This window comes from Malaclemys terrapin, chromosome 6, assembly GCF_027887155.1.
Source record: "Malaclemys terrapin pileata isolate rMalTer1 chromosome 6, rMalTer1.hap1, whole genome shotgun sequence".
NCBI classification, from domain to species: Eukaryota; Metazoa; Chordata; order Testudines; family Emydidae; genus Malaclemys; species Malaclemys terrapin.
The window spans coordinates 107,655,197-107,676,499 of record NC_071510.1 but is presented as its reverse complement, the minus strand read 5'-3'; the positions used below and the strand labels follow the sequence as shown (position 1 = coordinate 107,676,499).

Here is a 21,303-nt window from a genome sequence, read left to right as displayed (position 1 = left end):
AGCCAGTTATCTCATCATAGAAGGCAATTAGGTTAGTCAGGCACGACTTCCCTTTGGTGAATCCATGCTGACTGTTCCTGATCACTTTCCTCTCCTCTAAGTGTTTCATAATTGATTCCTTGAGGACCTACTCCATGATTTTTCCAGGGACTGAGGTGAGGCTGACTGGCCTGTAGTTCCCTGGATCCTCCTCCTTCCCTTTTTTAAAGATGGGCACTACATTAGCCTTTTTCCAGTCATCCGGACCTCCCCTGATCGCCATGAGTTTTCAAAGATGATGGCCAATGGCTCCGCAATCACATTCACCAACTCCTTTAGCACCCTCGGATGCAGTGCATCCGGCCCCATGGATTTGTGCTCATCCCGTTTTTCTAAATAGTCCCAAACCACTTCTTTCTCCATGGAGGGCTGGTCACCTTCTCCCCATACTGTGCTGCCCAGTCCAGCAGTCTGGGAGCTGACCTTCTTTGTGAAGACAGAGGCCAAAAAAGCATTGAGTACATTAGCTTTTTCCACATCCTCTGTCACTAGGTTGCCTCCCTCATTCAGTAAGGGGCCCACACTTTCCTTGACTTTCTTCTTGTTGCTAACATACCTGAAGAAACCCTTCTCATTACCCTTAACATCTCTTGCTAGCTGCAACTCCAAGTGCGATTTGGCCTTCCTGATTTCACTCTTGCATGCCTGAGCGATATTTTTATACTCCTCCCTAGTCATTTGTCCAATCTTCCACTTCTTATAAGCTTCTTTTTTGCGTTTAAGGTCAGCAAGGATTTCACTGTTTAAGCCAAGCTGGTCGCCTGCCATATTTACTATTCTTTTTACACATCAGGATGGTTTGTTCAACCATTTTCTGCATTTTTTGGAGTATACAGTACAATCAATTTAGTAGGGTGGGGGGAGGGGAAGAGGACCCTAAAACTATATCTACTGATTCTAGCAGCTCTAAAGTCTAGGATGCACCAATTATGCTATGATGATGTCTAGTTTCACATTTGGTTCCTGTGAGCTGGTGTGCTAATGCACCATCTGGCCAGAGGGGGCCATGTCACATTACACAGAGCTTGCTTGGTCTGGCAGGGCAGTCAGCTCCTTTGCCTGAGTCCCTAAGGTAGCCCCATTTTGGGCTATAAAGGGTGTTAGTTTCGGTCTCACTGGGATGTACAGATTTTCCCTTTCAGCAAGGTTAGCCCAGGGGTTAGTTCTTAAGTCTGAGGCATCAGTATGGGAACCCAGTGAAGTGGTTAGGCCTGGGTGCCAGCTCAGGGCCCTTAGACCAGGCCAGTGGAATCAAGCCTCAGAAACTCATCCTGCTGTGTCCTGAGCCCCTTCCTACTTCCTCTGGTTCTGTAGGCTTCTCCAGCCTGTGGATCTGGTCATCTCTTCTCTGTCAATTTCACACCAGTTTGCTGGCAGGACTTTCCTTCTCTAGCCTGCTTGCTCATCTGGCAGCCATCCAGCCCCTCTACTTCTCAGCTCTCTTATTCTCCCAGCTGCTATGAGGCTGCCAATCAGCACTGTCTGGTGGTTGCTGTATTAATTCCAAGGTGCCAGGCCAGCCTGGGTTCTCTACTCCCCATTTCAGTTCCCTATAAGGGTTTGTCGCTTGGGATGTCAAACAAAACTCTTTCCGGAGGAAAGGGTAGGATTTTTGGCCACAGGTTCCTTGAGACAATGTTCAAAATAGCAGAGTACTATTTACACTTTACAGATGGGAAAACTGAAACACAAAGGCTTGGTCAAAGTTACACTGCAAGTCTGTGGCAGTGCCAAGAATACCGCTTAGATCTCCTGATCCAAAGTTCTGTGACATAATCATAGACGCTTCTTCTGAGCTTTTTCCAGGCAAAATATTTAGGCACACACTTAACTTCAAACATCTGAATAGTCCCATTGGGAGTATTCACATGCTTGCATTTAAGCACATACACGTTTTTGCTGGATTAGGTCAGAGCACTGTGCACCTTGCAGGATGGAGCCCTGGGCTCACTCCCATTTCATACAGTTAGTCAATGACACTTCTAAGAACAAATCACTATAATTTTGTGTCCAGGTCCAGACATAATAGACACTGATTTGTGGAGTTTTTGGTAAGGAAGATTTATGGTTCTGGTATTAATAAATCTATTAGTCTCCTGAGAAGGTAATAACTTTCTGAACTCTGATACTAAATCAAACTTTTTCACTATCAAGTTTATTGAAAATGTGCAAAAAGAACAGGAGTACTTGTGGCACCTTAGAGACTAACAAATTTATTAGAGCATAAGCAAGCTTTCGTGGACTACAGCCCACTTCTTTAGTCTGGCAAATCCCGGGGTGTGGATATCCTTGAATAGCCTTCTACAGTAGTCCAACTGTTCTTTTAAACAAGCAGTGAAGAATGTCAGAGACCTTAATTTTGCTCACTCTGGGATGTCTCAAAGATAGCACTTTTGAACTTCTGACTCAGAGGCCCTACCACTGTATACAGGGGGGCCTCTGTTTTTTGCCGCCCCAAGCACGGCAGTGAGGCAGCTTTCAGCGGCATGCCTGCGGGAGGTCTGCGGTCCCGCGCCTTCGCCGTAGCTGTTGCCGAATTGCCGCGGGATCAGCGGACCTCCCGCAGGCATGCTGCTGAAGACAGCCTCACTGCCGCCCTCACGACAACCGGCACGCCGCCTCCCGCAGCTTGCTGCCCCAGGCACGCGCTTGCTGCGCTGGTGCCTGGATCCGCCCCTGACTGTATAGTATCTTTAGAGTGCAATTGACCTTTGGCTTCATAAACAACTATATACTTAGCCACAAATGGAACCTCTAGTTGGCAGGGCATCTGCATTGGAGAGGGGAAGGTGGAAATAGGGTGTCCTAAGAATTAGTTTGTGAGAAAACTCCATGACTCCTAGGTTAGCCTTTGTTTAAAACCAAGCCTGGAAAAAGACACCTTTCTTATTTCTGAGGAGGTGGGGAAATGAGGACACCCCCTTCACCCTTCATGCTCAGGGAAAATACAAATGTATGATCATATATTTAAAGGCATATGTTAATAATTAACTTACTCTACTTTCTGTAGTAGAGTTTTTATTTCTATTGGGATGCTGGCTAGGAGAAATCATAACACAGATCAATTTGTTTTATTTATATGTCCTTCAAGTCATCACAAGGGGTCTGGTCCCTGAAGCTAGCTGACATGTCAAATTCACTAGAACATCCCACAGCATTCTAAGAAATGTTGTCACAAGGTTAACTTGAGTTTTATTGCTTCACAGTGAAACGAGAGACTGAAATTGCAGTGAAACAAGCTGATACTGGATAGGCCCAGACTTACAATTTACTTTACATCAACTGACACAGCCAGTTAAAAATCAAACTGCTCGGCAATGCCATCTCTCTTGAAATAAGGTAAAGTGGGAGTATAACTCAATTGTTTCTTGGGTTATAGTTTTAGTGTGGATTTTAGTATGGATTTTAGTTTTTTGCTTTACAGGTAAGGACTATGATTCTTGTCATGCAGAACATATTCCATTGACCCCCAAAGGGGCTGCAAAGAGACCTGTACTTAATTGATGCAGCTGAGACAAGCTGGGGTTATGCCATTTCAGTTGACACGTATATTATACACAAAATGGATATGTGAATGTATTTTATGAATGATACTGTAAATGCAGCCACAATGTTTACATGGTTGTGTCTGACACTGAAGTGTACAGTACAGGTATAGTATTAAGTTATACAAAGCAAAAATAATGTACTGAGGATCAACTTGAACCCTACAAGCAATTTATATTTCATTATTTAGTCATATGTTATAGGGCTAGTTCAAGTGAATTGCTGTTTATCAGTAATATATGAGGAAAGAAGCACAGTATATCAAATCAAAACATGTTTACATTCAATAGTATACAGCACGTGCCAGATTAAGTTAAGTAATTATGTTTACTTCTGTGACTCTGAATTTTACAGTGTGGTTCCCCCCACCCCAACATATTTTTTTAAAGTAAATTAGGCTGCTGTTAAATTTAACCGATTGAAATTGGTAACTGACTGTTTCATACCAAGAAATTCTAGCAACATAACCTTCCTGTGGGAAGGACATACACTAGACAACAGAGGTTTAAGTAAGAGACACCTGAAATGAAAGCAGATTTCCATGAATAGCCCCTTCAACCAGAGATTACAATAAAATGCCAACTGGCTTAATGGAGCAGGTTAGCTACTGATTCCTAATTCAATTTGTTTTCTGTAGACAAGCATTCTTGAACAGGGGTCAAGGCAAGAAACTAAATACTCTACCCAAATTGAATTTCTATTTCTTAATTACATTATTTTTATTCTAGAAGTTGTATAACACTAAGAAAATAGATATCTGTATTTTAATGTGTACCATTAATATAAATCACATAAAACATCTAGAGGAATGACTTAAAACAAAGTTCCTTTGGTTTTGTGTGTGTTTAAGCTTAAATTCCTGAGTAGGGTTAACATGTTCTCTACAAATATTTATTTTGAGTTTTGATTGAAGGGTGACCTTAATTCTGGCATTTCCTAACCTTTGAGTGATTGACTTTCCAACCTAATATTTTTATTAGGGGGTGTGGGTGTTTGAATTTCATAGCTTTAAAAAAACAAACAAAAACCCTCCATCACGTGGCACCATATTGACACCCGCATGGTTCATGAGCAGGTTTGGAACCTTTAGATCCAACACACAGACCTCTTTCCCTTGAGTTAATAGAGTAACTGATAGCATTAATAGGTCCTCTGTGTGGACCTGCACTAGAAGTGGATGGGACACTTTGCCACTGGGTTCCATAGATATTTGCTGACAGCAGAAGAATAAAACTCTGGAACTTTTTGTTCTATTTTAGGCTCTGGAAGGGAGTTCGCTCTATAGGGTACAGATTCTTCTGCCCATTTTACCCAAGAATGACCTCTTATGTCCTGTTCCTGTCCCAGTCCTGTGTCTTCCCCACCCCATGTTTCTCATCTCAGTCCCATTCTATTCACCTAGCCACTCCTCATACTCCTCAAACTCCACTCCTCATGACAGTCCCAGTCTCCTCCTCAAGCAAATCCAAACTCTTCATCTCAGTCCCAGTGTCTCCCCACAGCAACTTGCACTTCCAGTTTCCCTCTCCCCTCTGCCAGCCTCCAGTCCCAGTCTTCCCACTCCCAATCGCCCCCACCAAGTTTCTTGTTCCAATCTTCTACTCCTTAGTTCCTGCAGCTCTGGCTCTTGTTCGCTCTGTATTTGAATCAGGCACTTTCTTCCTCCATGCTATGTGAGCCCAATTGGGGTGGGGGGAGTCGCTGGCAGCACAGAGGAAACAGGATATCAGTGCAGATGGCATCTTCAGGACATTTAGCTTTTGAAATTTGTCTCCCTTAGAGCATATGCAAATTGCTATTTTTCAGAGGCTTATAAATTGGCCAAGTTTGAGTCCTTTTCATAGGGATGGCAAAAGTCACATCCCTGACATAAATATTGGCCACCCCTCCTCCTTTCCCTTCCAAGAAAATTTCAAGTTCATGCTCCAAAGTGTGAGGGAGCTACAGAGACTTAGAAATCATCACTGAGATCAGAGGGTAATGTGTCTCTATGTGTGAATCAGAGTACAAAGTGTTTGTGTCTTGATTAAAATCTTGCACTGAAATACATGTAAAAGCAGCAAAATGGGGAAATCTGTATAAAGAATATCAAAAGATGTATTGCCTAATAGTTTTCTTTAAGAACCGTTGTATCTCTGTTGGTCCCAGGATATCAGAGAGACAAGGTGGGTGAGGTAATATCTGTTATTGGACCAACTTCTGTTGATGAAAGACAAGTTTTCAAACTTACACAGAGCTCTTCTACAGGGCTGGGACAGGTACTCAAAGTGTTAAGCTAAATACAAGGGCGGAACCGGTTAGGAGTCAACACGTGTTTGCAAGAACCATTCACCTCTCCAATATCCTGGGACCTACAGGGCTACAATAACACTGCAAACAACAATGGGAGATATCAAATTTTCCTTCTGAAATGGAAGCTCCACAACCTGAAGGAAAAGGAAGCCAAACTTAACAGTAACATCTATCAGGAAGTAGATGTTGCTAACTTCCCACTTCATCTTGAATGGTCTCTTGCAATGTGTTAACTCCTTATCTGTTCCACCCTTGTATTTAGCTGAGTATCTTTCCCAGCCCTGAAGAGGAGCTCTGTGTAACTCACAAGCATGTCTATTACCAACAGACGTTGGTCCAATAAAGTTATTACCTCACCCACCTTGTTTGTTTAAGAAAGTTATTCAAAATATTACTAATAGTATTTGCAAATGTGTTTGTATTACATGTTTTGTTCACTAAAGAATTGTATGGTACTCTGTCTGACACTGACTGGCAGCTATTACCACCTACATCCTGGGATTTGCATATCATAGCTCTGAGGGTTTAACTGCAATCCTTTCAGGAAAAAAAGTATGGAACTCTGGTCTGTGGCTCAGCAGAGAGGTAAGGAGAGGTGCAGGAAAAAGAGGACTGTAATAGTTTTATTTAATATCCTCTCAGGACACCCCTACATCATGATCAACTTATTTGGGCTATTTCAGACCAAAGGAGATGGACTCTCAACTGTTTGCAAGCAGGCCCCTTTTTTTATTCTGAGGGCAGTTGGCCTCAAATGTGGCAACATCCATGGGGAAAGGTGACCTTTGAGGTAGGAAGACCCTAGCCCCAGCTATGATTTTAGGTGCCTACTTTGAGAAACTCACATTTGTCCCAAATAATTTGCCAAAGGTCACACCATGTGTCACTGGAAGATCTGAGAATAGAACCCAAGTATCCTGACTTCCTAGCCCTGCCCTATCCACTACCTCTCGTCATACCCACTGTTCTGAAATCTTTGTTATAACAGGCACAGACCTTTCATGGATTTGCCAGGTATGTAGTAGTAATTTAAGTGAGACATTTTACTTTTTTTTTTAATTTAATTTTTAAAACTCAAGGAAAAGCATGAAAATTGATGCAGAAAAATTAGAATCCTTAAAATCACTTGAGCAAATAAGCCTTCGTATGTAGGCATGGGGTCTAGTGGCATCAGTGAGAACTACCAACTTCAGTTGAGAGCAACCAGAGGCAGAACCTGGATCATGCTCTCCACTTGATTACCAGAAGCTCTGAAGCTGTCCAGTCATGTTAGTCTACAGTATGGATCTATCCTGATGTTTAAGGGTTGTGCATTTTTTTAAAAACTGAATATAGTTCTTGTGTATATAGAGCAGCCAATCTTCAAATGTTAAGAACTTTTCAAATTTTACATCAAACCAAACAAGCTGAAACAACTTCACAGACTGAGAAGCTGGACCTTTGTACTTTAGCACGTCTCTTCTTAGCTGGGTAAAGTTCTGACATTTTCCCTTCTCCCCATTTAAGAACAGTGAGACAAATTATTTTGAATACAGGAAACTTTAAATTAAGGTAAAGCTTCCATGGCTGAATATCTAATCCACAAAAAGAGAGAATCGACAGTATGTAATGAAAAATCTAATAACCATAACCACAGTAACACCAATGGGCAGTTATATAATCACTGCACACTTCAAATATTCTGCAATTCATAATGTAACTATATATGAGTTTTCTATGTGGCATCTAACAAAATATAAATAATGTAGGAATCCCTGTTATCCTGGTGTGCTTCTTAGCAGTTTTACACAGTACTCTAAAGAGCACTAGTGTTAGTTTCAGTGCTGGTTTCATCCCTTCCATGGGGTTGGTAGCACTGGTACTGAGTATTGGAATGTCTGACATGTTTGAAATTACTGTAGCTTTGTGAATGACCTAATTAACACTTGCTGAGTTGCAGGACAGACTGACCCTGATCTTATAATGTGTCATTCCATATACTCATGGTAAGTAGGGTTATTTAAAAACTTTACTCAGGATTGTGGCATATCAACAGTTACAGGCTGTGTCAGTTACAGCAGTCGTAAGCTTAAACATTTTTCTTATGTGGTCTAACATTCCAACCATCAGCTCTCGTAAATGATAGCTGCATTTTCACGTGGTTAGAACATCCTGGGCCAAATCATCTGCTGGTGTAAGTGGGCACTATTCCATTTTCACTAGCTAAGAAACTGTCCCACTCTCCCATTAATACTGTAGTTCACTTGTATGTGCCACTAATTTTGAATAAAATTAGAATCTCTGAATGTAGTGTAAGGTTTTTGTGTCATGTGTTTTGAATTTCAAAGTGGTGCTGTGAAGCTGGGGCTTTTGCTTCCAGCTTTGTTAGACTCAGCCCAGAACAATGCCAAAGATGTGAAGTATTAGTAAATTAATCTGGTTTATGTTAGTGTTTCTTGTCACTTCATAATGCAAAGTCTTTACTGTAGAATAATTATGTAAAATTAATTGAATCCAGACCCTGCCTTACTTATTTGTGAAATGAGCAATTCTTGGGGGTTGTTCCTCATTTTAGAATTCAGTGACAGTCTCCAGGGATAGATTGTGCCCAAATTTAGGGGACACAAATCCTTACCAAAGGTGAGGAAGAGGCTTTGTCTGTCTGCCTTCTCCACATTAGCCAGGGAGCTGACTAGCCAAGGAGGAACACTAGAAGGTACTCTGGCGGGGAATGGGCTTCTCCTCGAGCTGTGCAATTCTGCACCATGCAAAGTAGAGGAGTGGTTAAATGCTAGAATCAGGCCAAATTCACAGCCATGAAAAACACACTGCAGACAGTGAAGTTTGGTCTCTTGTGTGCTTTTACTCTATACTATACAGATTTCATGGGGGAAACCAGCATTTCTCAAATTGGAGGTCCTGACCCAAAAAGGAGTTGTGTGTGTGTGTGTGGGGGGGGTCACAAGGTTATTTTAGGGGGGATTGCAGTGTTGCCACCCTTATTTTTGTGCTGCCTTCAGAGCTGGGTGACCAGAGAGCTGTGGCTGTTGGCTGGGCGCCCAGCTCTCAAGGCAGCGCCCCACCGACAGCAGTGCAGAAGTAAGGGTGGCAATACCATACCATACCATGCCACCCTTACTTCTGTGCTGCTGCCTTCAGAGGTGGGTGATTGGAGAGTGGAGGCTGCTGACCAAGGGCCCAGCTCTAAGGCAGCAGCACAGAAATAAGGGTGGCAATACCATACCAGGCCATCCTTACTTCTGCCTTCAGAGCTGGGTGCCTGGCCAGCAACCGCTGCTCTCCAGTGGCCCAACTCTGAAGGCAGCACTGCTGCCAGCAGCAGTGCAGAAGTAGGAGTAGCAATACAGCAACCCTCTACAATAACCTTGTGACACCCCCTCCACTCCTTTTTGGGGCAGGACCACTACAATTACAACACCATGACATTTCAGATTTAAATATCTGAAACCATGACATTTTGTGATAAATCCTATGACTGTGAAATTGACCAAAATGGACCATGAATTTGGTAGGGCCCTATTAATGATTCTATTGTTTTTCCTACCCCAATTATACAATAATTAGGACAGATAAACAATTGTATGACCATAAAAATGCTGAAAAGGAAAATGGGATAGAGACTGGGCAATCTGGGGGAAGCCTGGGGTGCAGTAGGGAATACATTGGATCTCTCCTCCGGTCCTATGACGAATCTCAGAAATAGACTATACAGCTAGCCAGAAGCTATATTATCATTCCACAGAGCCCCTTGGATTGCAGTCCTGAGGCAGCCACTGTGCTCTCTGTGTGTGTGTGTGTGTGTGTGTGTGTGTGTGTGTGTGTGCGCGCGCGGGCGCACGCAGGGCAAAGCACTGTTAGTGATGCAGAAGCACAGGGCCTCTGTTGAAATGATTCTGCTCTCCTGAAGACCTATCATCTGCTAGGTTTGGGGATTGACCCATGGCCTGGTCTGAGGGTGACGAATGGAGCTGGCTGGGAATTTTATGTTGGAGTGATTTTCTGATTGGAAAAAACACCCTTTTCACAAAATCTAAATCATGGGAAAATTTCAATTTATTTATTTATTTATTTATTTATATATATATATATAATCTTCTGTTGTGACAATCAAAATGACGCCTGCCTGCCTGCAAGGCTCTTGTTAACTTCACTTTCTGCTGCTGTCAAGCTGAAAATGTCCATGTAAGTTCTTCCAAAGTGGATTTTTTTTCCCGGAAGTCCCTTCTTGTGAAAATTTTCATGTTTTTGACATTTTATCCTGATTCAGGATGACACTTTTTCAAAATTATGAATTTTTTTCAGGAAGGGATTTCCATTTTCTGTCCAGCTCTACTGAAAAGCTCTACTTCCTTCCAAGCAATAGGAAGGAGAATCCTTGTGGTGATTTTTTTTCTGCCAAAACTCACTCCTGGGATTTTCTTATGGAGGGGATGATCCAAGCCCTAACTTTATTTTCTGCTCCTGCTTTCTGTCTGATGCCATGTTTGCAACTATTCTGAGCACTTTCAAAGTGTACTTTGGAATTTTCTGCCTAGCTAAAAACTCTGCTTAACAAACTGAACAAAATACAGTTGGCACCATTACAAAGTGGGCATAGATCACATTGTGGCTAAAGTTCTGTGCTTAGAATGGGCAGTACCATGTATACCAAAACATTTCTATGATTTAACGAGGGGAGGTAAATGCCCATCTTTTAATGCTACCCACTGTATTCATTTTCCCTTCATGTGTTTTATTGCAGACAGGAGCAGCGCCAGGGTTTTTGCTGCCCTAGGCGGGGGTCCTTCCGTGTTTCCAGTCTTTGGCGGCAATTCTGCGAGGGGGGGGGGAGGGTCCTTCCACACTCCCGGTCTTCAGGGCACTTTGGTGGCGGGTCCCGGAGCGCAGAAGGACTCCCTGCCACAGAATTGCTGCCGAAGACCAGGAGTGCGGAAGGACCCCCGCCGCAGAATTGCTGCCAAAGACCGGGAATGCGGAAGGACCCCCGCCGCAGAATTGCCGCCGAGGGTGGCAAACTGCCGCCCCCCAAATCCTGCTGCCCTAGGCAACCGCCTGCGTCGCCTAAATGGAAGCGCCGGCCCTGATTGCAGACCTCGATATTCTTTTGAACAATATCCTGAAAAGAGAAGATGGAAATGAAGATGTTTTTAAAAAAAAAAAAAAAAAAAAGTTTAAATCAATTACAAGAGAAAAGCAATTCAATTGAACTGCCAGGTAGCATGAATTCTTGCACTTTCTGCTTCCTAAAAAAGGCCACTGTCAGTATGTAGCCTCACATTCTTTTCTATATAAAAAATTCTACTGTCTCTGTCATTTTAAGATCTGTCTTCTTGTCAACAAGAACAATTAGATTAAGTATATTTAATTACTCCCCTTAATTTTCAAACTATAATGGGTATGAAACTAGCATACTGAAATGTTCTGCTCATAAAACCGACTACCTAGCTCCCTCTTGAGTCAAAATCCAAGTGCTCAAATCAAAGGGAAATTATTTCCTTATTGTTTCATTTTGGAGGACATTTGTTTTCTTTCATCTTTTGTTAATTTTCAGTGGCATTATTTTCTATTTACCCTGGAATAAATGAGATCAGAACCTCTCTCTCTCCCCCCACATCTTTTAGACTCTTAAGTGATGCTTTCCTGTACAGATAATCTATCTTAATTTCTGCTCTCTCCCATATCAATCTCCTTTAACACTTAAATATCTTGAAGTCCATACTCCATTTTTACCTCCCTTCCTCATTGACGTCAGTGGAAGTTTGTTTGAAAAGCAACTGAATAAAATCAGAATAAGGCCATCAAGTGTGTTGGTTCCTTATTTGTCATGACCTTGGGAAAATGCTTCGGACATTTTTCCCACCCTCATTTTTGCACTAAAATGTTCATATGTTATTCTTTCAGCTTCATAGCTGATTGTCACTCACTGATGTGCCTGAATACCCGAGGGCAAAAGGTAAGTGTTTATTTAGTGTACACCTGTTTAACTTCGCTGGAGACAGAATCATGCAGAAGAGCAACCTAGAAGTTAATAGTTGTAATAGGGGTCTGACACACAGAAGTCAGGATGCAGCCTCCTTCTCCTCACTTATGAGGCGTTGAGGATTTGTCTGAACTGAGAGTTGAAAAATACCCTTGGGTCTAGGCCAGCATGGGGAGTAGTGGGGATAGCCCCTCAACCCCTCTGGCAACCTCAGTCATGGGCCAGGCTTGGACAGGGCTCTGGGACCCTTGCATCTCACCCCCATGACCTGATTGGGCCATTCATAAGCCACAAAGATACCTCATTGTATCCCAACCCCACAAGGAGGGTAGCTTATTTGTTTCTTCCTGGACATAAACTATCATTTTCACCTGTTTCCTTTGCCCCCACCTGCCCTTCCCTTGGGTTTGTCTTGTTTATTTCTTACTGCTAGATTTCTTGCTTTTGGGTTTTGGCACCTTGAAGGCCTCTTTACACATGGCAAATTGGTGGCTACTAGTATGGGTTTTTTGCCTTCCTCAGCACGTGCAAGGAGGGCTGGCTAAGGAGGGAGCACTGTAGTACTGATGGTTATTTGTCACAGCTGGACAGGTGGCATCCAGCACTTAAGTGGGTGAAATTTTTTGGACAAATAGTTTATTTGCTGAAAAATACAGTTCCAGCCAACCTGAAACTATTCGTGAATTCAACCTAATTAGTTTAGTTTTGGCTGGAAAATGTCTTTTGGAGGCTAGCAAACCATGTAAAAAAAAAAAAAAAAAAAAAAAAAAAAAAAAAAATAATGGAGATATCCCATCTCCTAGAACTGGAAGGGACCTTGAAAGGTCATCAAGTCCAGCCCCCTGCCTTCACTAGCAGGACCAAGTACTGATTTTGCCCCAGATTCCCAAGTGGCCCCCTCAAGGATTGAACTCACAACCCTGGGTTTAGCAGGCCAATGCTCAAACCACTGAGCTATCCCTCCCCCCATTATATTATATTATATTATATTCATCCATTCCTTTATTACCTTTAGCCCAGTGGTTAGGGTACTTGCCTGGGATGTAAGATGCCTGGGTTTGAACCCTCACTTAAGAGCAGTCATTTGAACTGACCTCTCATGCTGGCTAGGTGAGCATCCTAACCACCAGGGCCGGCTCCAGGCACCAGCTTGGGGCGGCCGCTCCGGAGAGGGGCGGCACGTCCAGGTATTCGGCGGCAATTCGGCGGACGGTCCATCACTCCTGCTGGGAGCAAAGGACCTCCTGCCAAATTGCCGCTGCAGATTGCGATCGCGGCTTTTTTTTTTTTTTTTTTTTTTGGCTGCTTGGGGCGGCCAAAACCCTGGAGCCGGCCCTGCTAACCACCATATTATAGGCTATTCTGGCATAGGGGAAGCTTTCTCAATTCCTCCTGTTGAAACTGTTCCATTTTGTATGGATACACAAATATTCACTAGGCCAGAGAAAGAGAGAGAACAATTCTTTAGCCTGGTGATTAAGGCATTCACTGGGAGGTAGGAGATGTGGATTCAAATCCCTCCTGAATCTGCCAGGGAGAAGATCTTGAATTCAAGTCACTGCTGTAGAGTGTGGATTCAAACCTGTCTCTCCTCTAGCCTAGGCAGATACCCTAACCATTGGGCTAAAGGCTACATGTTGCAATATTTGCTGGCCTGAACAAGATTTTGCTGACAAGTTCTGAACAGTTTTGTAACTGAACTGAATATTTTTTTCTGATTTCATTTATTTTGAATTTGCTGACAGAACTGAAAACCCAGCTGTATCCAGCATAGGTTAACTGAGGTAGCAAGGGGAACACAGTTGCCACTGCAGTCGAAAGCACCAGCTGGATGGTATATGTTTGGACCTTGACCATGCAGTGTCTAGGGCAGAAAGTGGCACCCCTTGATTAAATTTGCATTGCCATTTCTGGATCAAAATGTTTTAGAACTTGTGTTATGTGAAAACTATCAATATTTTGACTTTTTGTTCTGATTTGAGACAAAACAAATATTGAAATATGGGAATTTTCTGTGGGTCAGAAATTCTGATTTCCACCCCTCCTCCACTCTAGCACTCTCTCATTCCCATGTGACTAGCACTTTTACACCAGTGGGAAGAATAAATGCTTCACAATATTTTATTGTGATCTTAAAAGTCTTTATCCTTTTTTCTATCTGTTTAAAAAAAAAAAGGCTAAGCTGTTGGGGGTGGGGGAAAGAAAATCAAACTGGGTGCATCATGGCACAACAGAAACAATTATAGAGTGGCCATTCCCTCCCGCCCCTTCATCAAACTACAGCAGGGATGTGTCACCGAACCCCCATTGGATGAGGGGCTAACATCAATGCAGCTTCCTGCTAGTCTTCCAGAGTAACACTATATGCTGATTGTAAGCAAGGAGAGGGGGCGGAGGGTTGGAAGGTACCTCAACCCCAGACTGGCAAATCACTTGTTTTTCCTTTTTTAGTTATGTTTACTTTTTTTTTTTTTTTTGTTATAAAAATTATTCCCCAAGGAAAAGACCTTACCATCTGGCTTTATTTTCCTTTTCTGCTAAGCCTTTTGTCCAGTTAATGTCTGTTCCTATACATTCTATCTCAGGGGTTCTCAAACTGGGGGTAGGGTGACCAGATGTCCTGATTTTTATAGGGACAGTCCCGATTTTTGGGTCTTTTTCTTATACAGGCTCCTATTACCCCCGAACCTCTGTCCCGATTTTTCACATTTGCTGTCTGGTCACCCTAACTGAGGGTCTGGACCCCTCAGGGGGTCGCGAGGTTATTACATGGGGGGTCGCGAGCAGTCAGCCTCCACCCGGCTTTGCCTCCAGCATTTATAATGGTGTTAAATATATAAACAAGTGTTTAATTTATAAGGGGGGTTGCACTCAGAGGCTTGCTATGTGAAAGGGTCACCAGTAGAATAGTTTGAGAACCACTGTATATATTATACTGTTATGGTGCCATTTTATGTGTGTGGGGTTTTTTATTTATTTATTTATTTATTTTTATAGGCTTAGCTATTTCACTTCTTTGGTCCTCTTCTCTCTCTCTTTTATGTGTTCTACTTCTGCATTGTAAAGCTAATGACAGTATTTGGTGAGATTATACCAGTATAGTTGTTATATATAGTTACTAGTTTTCCAGCATAGAAGTAAATAGAATGAAAACTAGTCCCAGTAGATATGAAATTGGCATGACTTTGTCAAATTTAATTAAAACAACAAGGAGTCTGGTGGCACCTTAAAGACTAACAGATTTATTTGGGCATAAGCTTTCGTGAGTAAAAACCTCACTTCTTCGGATGCATCTGAAGAAGTGAGGTTTTTACTCACGAAAGCTTATGCCCAAATAAATCTGTTAGTCTTTAAGGTGCCACCAGACTCCTTGTTGTTTTTGTAGATACAGACTAACACGGCTACTCCCTGATACTCAAATTTAATTGTTTTTGAAGGCTGACACAATGGAGCCTAAAGTGCACTGAATTCTTCAGTACTGCTGTGGCATTTCAGTAGCTGGTAGAAAATAAAGTAGGCTGGGTCTGTACATTTTACATTCCCAGGAACTGAGTTCTGATGGTCTCCATGCTACTAATTAGCTTTTTGCTGTATTGCCATGCTGTCAAGCAATCATTATTTTTTTAAATGTATTTGAATATCATGTTAAACTTACGTATTTAAATACTCAGAAGTAGGCTATTACAAACTTGTATGCCTTTGCACTTCCTGTATATATTATGTCTATATTTAACATCAACAGGAATATATTAATGAACACCATTTAAAAGTGAAAGAGGAATATAAAGTGTGTCGTATATCACAGTGTAGCTGAGAGAGAGTTAAAATGGGAAGTCTTGCTTTCCCATTTTCTCTCTAAAGCATTTAGAACTGGAACTCTAATGTAACATTAACATCATGTATTGTATTTTAACTTCCACAGACCAACTCCTGGGATGCACTTTCAGGGTCTGGTTGCAGATCTTGGTGTGAAAGATGCACATCTCTTACTATGTATACTTATATGTGTAGTACCAATCATAATGGAGCCCTGATCTCATTTATATGGGACTACTAAGTGCTATTGTGATATGTATAACAAGGATCAGCAAATGTTTACATAAAACTGCAAACTGAACACAGATCAAATTTTTATGTATTTCTTAAATTATCTGAGTTGGTAAAAGAACTAGGAGTATGTTACCAACTAAAAGTAGTTTGAAGGTGATAGCAAAAAACATGAATGGCAATCATAATTTTTAATTGGGATGAACTTGCTTCTCGTTTGTCTTATTTCCGTGTCTGTCCAAGTCATGCCCACTGTTTTTTCAGTTTTTTTCAGTTCCTCCACAAATCTGTTTCCCATAGTTTACTTTCACTAAATCTTTGCTGCCAATTTATTTTCTTTTCTTTTCCAAGCATTTACTTTCAGTGCCAGATGAGTAAAAATAAAAAGTTGCATTTAATTATCTCATTTAATTCAGAGAGCTGTTGTTTCTTTGTTTTCTAGAAACAATTTGCTATCCACGATGACAATGGAGGCACTGGATCCATTGGTCCTGAATACCAAAATGCCCCAGACTCCCAGAATGAACTGAAAATTACAACTCCCCGGAAGATATCTTCACCCTTCCTCATCCTTGGTCTCCTCTTGGGTCCGACCTCCTGAGAGTCATTGTGACACCAGAGGAGGAAACTTCCTCAAGGAGATGGGAGTGTTCCACTCCTCAGTCCATAGGCAGGAGCTTTTACCCTTCCGGAACTAATTGCTCCACCGGTCAAGCAGGAACTAGCCTTCTCCTTGGAGGAGTTGGAGGCTCCAGACATTGCTTCACCCCCAGGCAGGTAGGTGAATTGGGACAGCGACTCAAAAATCCAGGGTCAATTCTCCACCTAGATATGACTACCTAAGGGACAGTCAACAGGTCAACCATTTATATTGGCCCTAATGGGGTTCATGATATCCTAGTTCCATCCATAAGCCCCACTGTACCTCTCTCACGTGATACTTACCAGCTCCATCAGAGTATGAGGGAGAAGTGACCAAACCAGATCTGCAGCTATCTATGAATGTTTCATCTGCTTACCAGGTAAGGCAATTGCCCCATCTTTGTCATCTCGACCACAGGCTATATCAGAAGCTACTGCAGAGAGCATCAAATTACCTCCAGATTCCACTACAGAATGTCCAGGATATCCTCCATCAACTCTTTGACATGTTACAACCTTCTGGTCCCAGTAAAGTGGCCCTCCCAATAAATGAGGCCATCATGGAACCAGCTAGTGTAGGCTAGTATACTCTGACCTCCTGAGCCCACTACACTGCAAAGGGCTGAGGGGCACTATTTTGTACCAGCCAAAGGAGTGGAGTGCCCATTCCAACCCAGCTCCCTGATGGTGCAAGCAGCCACTGAGGATCCATCTACACTTCAGTACAACATGTGTGGATGGCCCATGTCAGCTGACCTGGGCTTGTGTGGGCTTGGGCTGTAGGGATATAAAATTGCAGTGTAGACATTGAGGCTCAGACTGGAGCCTGGGCTCTGGGACCCTGTGATGGGGAAGGGTCCCAGAGCCCTGGCTCCAGCCCGAGCCCAAATGTCTACCCTGCAATTTTATAACCCTGCAGCGTGAGCCCGTGTCAGCTGACATGGGCCAGCCAAGGGTGTTCTATTGAAGTATAGACATACCCCGAAGGGTCTAGATTACAGTATCCCAAGGCTACACAGGTGGAAAAGGGCTCTGAGTGACTTGACCTTCTAGGGGGGAAGATGTTTTCTTCTACAAGTCTTCAACTCTATTTGGCTAATATAATGCCTGTATTGGAGGCTGTGGAGTCAAAACGCAATGGGAGCAAGTGAAAGATGGCTGCTCTGGAGCAGCATCGTGATGTTTAAAATGTTGTGTTTGGTTTTTTTAAGGGAAGCCTGAAATGGCTGGTGGGGCAGCGTATCGTGAACTCAAACTGCCCCGAATCCTTGAAGTGGGGTGAGATTGAACCTGGGGTGGCTTTAGAGGGGAAAAAGTAACCCCCCCCCACCAAACAGTGGGGTGAGCAGGCAGCAGTCTTCCACACCCACACAAGCACTGCTGCAAGCAGGCCAAACATGCAGCAGCAGAAATAGCTAGTGGAGTCTGGCGGGAGACTGCCCAGCATTGTGAGAGGGAGGGAGAGAGTCCAGTAGTGAGCGAGGCAGTGTCCAGCATCAGAAAAGAAGGGATGTATCAGTGGGGAGCCAGTGGACAGGAACCCCAGTAGCTGAGTTGCATCATCAGAGGGATGCCAGGAACGGAACTGAAGGGAGAAAGTCCTTTTCAGGATGGATGGGAGAGGTCGAGATAGTAGGAACAGTAGGGATAGCCAAGGGCACAAAAGAGGAAAGACCGTGGAATAAGGAGAAAAGAGGAAAAGTTAAAGGAAGACAAGTACAGTTAAACAAGAGGAAAAATAAGTCAAATCTAAAAAACGATTAGAAAAACATTGTTGGAAAACTGAGAAGTAAAGTAAGAATGAAATGTAAAAGAAATAAGCTGTAATAAACGAAACTGTAATTAACGGGAAACAGACTTAAGAAATAAGGAGGAAGTGAGCTGTAGTGAAAGTGAGAAAATAGTAAGGACTGTAAAACACAACATCCGGATAGCATTTTAAGGTATACAAGGTGAAGTTACAGGAATAGAGAAATTATCAGAGACCAAAGGCACTGTAAGCCCACAAGTAACGGAGGGATAATTGTTCAGTCAAGAAACCAACACGTCACATTAAGGAGTACATGTTTTTTATTTAAGCTGGAACTCAAAACAGTAAACAAAGATTGCTCAAGATATAACTAAACATCCTAAGAACTTTTTCTCCAAACTCGAGGCTTACAGAGGATGAAAAGGGAACATATAATGGTGAGTTCATATTTTAGTGCATTGTATTAGCTAATTCCAAATTCTGTTTTATAAATATAAATGTTACCTATAAAGTGAGTTTAATTAAGATAGTAGTTAAAATAGAGTAAATGAAAGTAATAGTTTACAGTGTGACCCTACGTAGTAGTTCCTGCTAAAACAGCCAACTCTGATTTACTTGTGGTTATTCCCCACTTAATTGATTTTGACTTTATTCCAACTATTGAGATAAAACATAATTTGGCCTCTAGATTCCCTCTGCCTCTCCTTATTGCTCTGATTCATTACCCCCTCTCAGGCTTATTACACTAACTACAAAGCTTTGCTAGCAAAATAGGATATCAACAATTACTCAAAGATCTTATCTGCCTCAAGAGGAAGGGCCCAATTCCAGACCCTCATTGAGGAAGGCAAACCAGTGGCCAAAACATCCCGTCAAGCTACAGTGGATGCGGCTGACACTGCATTTAGAAGATAGTCACAAGAACAGTCATGAGGCATGAGTCTTGGCTGCATTCCTCAGGGTTCCCCAGAGAAGTTCAAAATACTATACAGGACTTGCCTTTCGATGAGTCTAATTTCTGATGAGTCTCTACTCTTGTTGCAAGACTCTAGAACGACCCTCAGCTCCCTGGGCGCTTACACCCTGGTCCCATTGAGAAAATACCGTTTTTTAAAAAAGCATACAAGTGAAGACCATCTCCCCAACCATTCTACAATGAGTGCTCATTCCAACCACCACAGAAATGCCAGAGGGTGCAGGGGCCTACTTATACTGCTGCTACTACCACAAGTGCAACTACTTAACCCTATCCACCATTCAGGGGTTGTTTCTGATGGGATGATTGAGAACAACCTACCCCTATTGATGCCATTCACTACTACCTCTCTCACCCAGCCTTTTTGGTGGCTACTCACCCTCTTTTCCCACAACTGGAGGGCAATCACAACAGACAAGTGGGTACTAGAAATCCTCCACTGCCACTACTCCATAGAGTTTCTGAGAACCATTCTTGGCCTTTTGGCAATTAAACATTTTTATTGGCAAATCAAAATTCTATATGGTTACACTGGCATCAACAATTCCCTCCATATAGGAGGGGATGTGGTTTGTGGCTCTTGACATGAAAGACACTAATTTTCATGTGGACATTCATTCATCTTACACAGAAGGTTCCTCAGGTTTCGGATAGAACAAAAACACTACCAGTTGAGAGTACTCCCATTTGGGCTAGCAACAGTAGACAGGGTCTTCATGGACGATCTTCTTCTCAGTGGTGGCAGTCCAAATGAACGGTCACGGCTACACAGTCTTTCTGTATCTGGGTGACTGTGTACTAATGACTTGTTCCAGTCAGGAGGTCCAGTCAGAGACTCTGTTCTGGCTCCATCTCTTGGAAGTCTTGGAAATCTATGTCAACAAAGAGAGGTCCACTTTGACTCCCGCAAGGACAATAGACTTCATAGGAGCAACTCTAGATTTGACCTCAGCATGGGCCTACCTCCCATTGGAAAGATTCCAGACCACGAACAATTTGATATGACAACCGCTTTCAGACCATGTCTGTCAAGGTCTGCCTTTCCTTACTAGGTGACATTACATCATTTACTTATGTAACACCGTTCATCAGGCTTTGCCTACGTTGCCCGACTCTGGTCCATTTGCTCATCAGACAGACCATAAACACCAGAGCAATAATTCCCACCAAAGTCACAGCTTCTCTTGCCTGGTGGACAAACTTGGAACATGTACATGTGGACGTTCCTTTCATCACAACCACTATTGTCACAGACATATCCGTGACTGGACAGGGATTCCATCTGGGCAACCACACCATGCAAGGCACTTGGTCTTCTCAGTAGGCCAGGATGCATATCAACCTACTAGAGTGGAGAGCAGTCTGTCTAGCCTGCAATGCATTCCTTCCACTTACTTGATCCAATCATGTCCAGATAATGTCAGACAACAGGACAACTGTCTTTCACATAAACAAGGTGCAGTGAAATCCCTTCCTCCGTGTTTAGAAGCAGTGAATTGATGGAATTGGTGTATTAGAAACCCCACAATTCTCTCAGCTACATACCTGCCATGTGCACAGAATTCTCTAGTGGACAATCTCAACAGGCACTTCTCCACAGTCCATGAGTGGGAGATGCACAATTCCATCCTGAACAAGATCTTCATATCGTGGGGAACCCCATCCTGGGATCTGTTCACATTGCAAATGAACAAGAAGTTCACCCTCTGCTGCTCCAGGGCAGCTCTGGACCCTGGCTCCAGGGGTGTTGCCTTTCTGTTATCATGGACAGACCATCTCAGATATGCCTTTCTTCCCATCCTTCTGTTACCACGAGTTCTGCAGAAGATTCAATATGACAAAGCTCAAGTCATTCTCACAGCACGACACTGGCCCAGACAATTATGGTTGCTGGACCTTCTGCAAATGTCAGCCCATCCTCCCATCAGCATCTAACCCTTCCCAGATCTACTAACTCAGGAGAATGGTAAGATCAGACATCCCAACACAGTCTTCCTTCATCTGGTATTTGGATGAGCATCAGATCTAGAA

The 21,303-nt window shown here is 42.8% G+C and overlaps 1 long non-coding RNA gene across 4 annotated transcripts in view; it reads left to right on the top strand.

Moving 5' to 3' along the window:
• Window positions 1–3,179: 3,179 nt before the first annotated feature.
• Window positions 3,180–21,303, top strand: part of LOC128838840 (uncharacterized) — a 68,549-nt gene continuing 50,425 nt past the window's right edge. For 2 of the 4 annotated variants that reach the window (XR_008445282.1, XR_008445283.1), the window contains exons 1-3: window positions 11,429–11,830; window positions 16,347–16,681; window positions 18,626–18,733. This is a non-coding gene — a long non-coding RNA (uncharacterized LOC128838840). Of the gene's footprint in view, window positions 3,379–11,428; window positions 11,831–16,346; window positions 16,682–18,625; window positions 18,734–21,303 lie in introns of those variants that run through there. The other 2 variants (XR_008445284.1, XR_008445285.1) reach the window with 2 other exon arrangements.